The 2,561-nt window shown below is 41.9% G+C and overlaps 1 protein-coding gene and 1 long non-coding RNA gene across 11 annotated transcripts in view; both read right to left on the bottom strand.

The window, feature by feature from the left end:
• Positions 1-2,561, bottom strand: part of LOC102681371 (dystrophin, isoforms A/C/F/G/H-like) — a 428,634-nt gene that overhangs the window by 197,597 nt on the left and 228,476 nt on the right. The gene's annotated exons all lie outside the window — the stretch shown is intronic.
• The window catches only part of LOC116185610, a 27,215-nt gene that overhangs the window by 16,135 nt on the left and 8,519 nt on the right, over positions 1-2,561 (bottom strand). The window lies entirely within an intron of this gene.

The raw sequence follows: 2,561 nt of genomic DNA, 5'->3' as shown, positions 1-2,561 counted from the left end.
AGGAGGAGGAGGAGGGCTATGTTTCCTCTTTCGCTTTTGCTTTTCGCGGAGGAAGGTGGAAGAAGGGTCGGCGCGGAGTGTTGGTGGCCCTTTGATTGCCCCGGCTTCAAAACTCCGCCGGCCCGTGTGCGCTCATTTGCATAGGTCGCTCGTTTCCAGCGCGCAGACTTCCGCTCGCGCCGATGCGCATTAACCTGCCTCCAACTTCCCCTTTCGTGCCGTTTCGCCGGCAAGGAATAGATTATTGCGGATTCAACATTCCCGGCCCGTTTATCGGTGGATACGGTGGCTGTTGCTGGGAACAAACGGATATAAAGGTAATCAAAGGGCGGAGGATCCCGCGTCGAGAACGATTGATTGCATTCCTGGCCAGGGGCGGCTTCCTCTCTGGATATTTCAGGGTTCGTTATTGGAAATCAGCGTTTTCAGAGGCCCTGTTTTATTGCGACCGGACGAAACAATCGGCCGGTTTAATCTGTTTGTTCGAACGGCGTTAGGGAAATAATGGCTTGTGAAAACGTGGGATGCCTCTTGTGAAACGCGCAAGAAATTTGAAAGAGAAGTTAATGGAAGGGTTGTCGGTCGATGGGAAGAATGAGATTGAAAGGAGAAGTTGAGATATCTGGATGAAATGTATAATTAAGATTGTGCATCTTTGTTACTCGAATACAATGGCTTGTTTTTGAAGATATCGATGTATCTCGACAAAAAAATATCAAAGTATACAGCGAAAGAGAGAGAGATTGGAATTTGTGGTGGAATAGTTTAAAAAGTTAAAGTGCCGAAGTGCATTGGATATATTCTTAGTTACGAATTAAGAAGTGATTCTAAAATTATATACGATGGCGAAAAGTGATGGGCAAAATTTAATAATTAAAGTTACGAATAAAGTCACTTTCATACGTTCGATAATTTATTGTTCAAAATATAATTTGCAAATGATCAATAAGTAATTTTATAATAATAAATTTAATAAATAATTATTCGGAGTAACTTTATTCGAAATTTTTAACTAGTTACTTTTTTTCCAACAGGTCAATGCCCAATCTCTAATGATGGCACGTGGCAAGTGTGTTGCGTCTCACGATTAAAAGAAGTTGGGACAAGTATCGCATAAATCAGAACCACGCACTTGAGATTAATTATAAAACCGTTCTCCTCCTACACCGCCTATACGACTATCGCATCTTCTCCCTCACGATTCGTATAAAAATATTCAACCCCAAAATTCCCTATTTTTAAACAGATAGGAGAAAAAGCAAGCATTCGCCCTCAAGCCCTCCCCCTTTAGCAAACGAGGCATCGATAAGTTATTAACAAACACCACGCTGGATCGTTAAATATCGTTCAACGTATCATTTCCACAATGGAACGTGGTCCCCGGTGTCGGGTTAAAAAACAAACAGAAAAATGAATTTTAACCGATAATTCGACCGGTTAATGTTTTCGTTTCGCTCTCTCATTCCGTTTCGCCTGCCCGCCACTCCAATTTCCCCGGAATTTTCCAATGTAAATTTGCCTCGCGGCGCCGATTTTTCCCCGCCCCGCCCAGGCTTTGTTTATGGAACAAACGCGCGACAAACTAGCGATAAATCGCGCGAGGCGTTCGCGAAAATCGCCGGCCGATAATTAATCCGGATCCTATTGCTCGCTCGTATCCTCGCGAAATTTAACACGTTTTCCTTTTTTTTTTAACAATTTCTGTTCGCAGAATCCTGATCTCCGCACGCGCCAGATCGTCCAAATCGCGGAAATTTTAAAACTTTGGAACGCGGTTTCAGAATTTTTCCACTTCTTCGTCGTCGTGTCAATATTGGATTCCAACTATTCGAAGGGAATTGTTCAGATGGTGTTTCACGGGTCGAGGTTCCGCGACACGATGGTCGGCAGTGTCGATGGGCGGGCACCACGATTCGGCTATCGATGTTGGATTCCTCGACTTCCAAGATTTCCGATATTGGTCCGGTGCTGCGTCTTAATACGACGAATCGGGAAGCGATATTGGATTCGATGATTCGAGAGATGGTCGTTAGATAGTCGTCGTAACTTGGAACGGACGTGGCAAAGTTTGAAATTTTTCGAAGGAGGGAAGTAAAATTATCGGAATTTAGAATATGGTAAAATTTGAAAGATGGTAGAGATTTTTTTGTATATCCGAGAACTTGAAAAGTCGATTCATATTCAGTGTCGCAACTTGGAGGTGGAGATTCGACGATATTTTACAGAGGTAGTTTGAAATTTCTTTCGGAAAGGAAAGGATGTATATAAAGGGACCACGAGTTTCAAGATTGAAAATTCAGCAAAGTAAACAGAGAAGGTAATGAACCAGAAAGTATTCCAAGAAGCAAGAAAATCGTCAATCCTCTCTTGAAACAGAATTTCTTATAAACCATTAACGAAACAGACGTAGAATGAAAGTCTCTTCCGGTTTAAACCAAACCGATTCCAATATGTCTTTAAAATTTCATATTTCTTCTTATTCGCATCGTAAACCTAATCTTTCATAATTCACTTCTCTGTTCCTCCTACGATAATTCTACGAATCAAAAAATCCAAACAAA

This window comes from Apis dorsata, unplaced genomic scaffold (genome assembly GCF_000469605.1).
Source record: "Apis dorsata unplaced genomic scaffold, Apis dorsata 1.3 scaffold_222, whole genome shotgun sequence".
In the NCBI taxonomy this organism is placed as follows: domain Eukaryota; kingdom Metazoa; phylum Arthropoda; class Insecta; order Hymenoptera; family Apidae; genus Apis; species Apis dorsata.
This window is presented reverse-complemented; position numbering and strand designations above follow the sequence as displayed.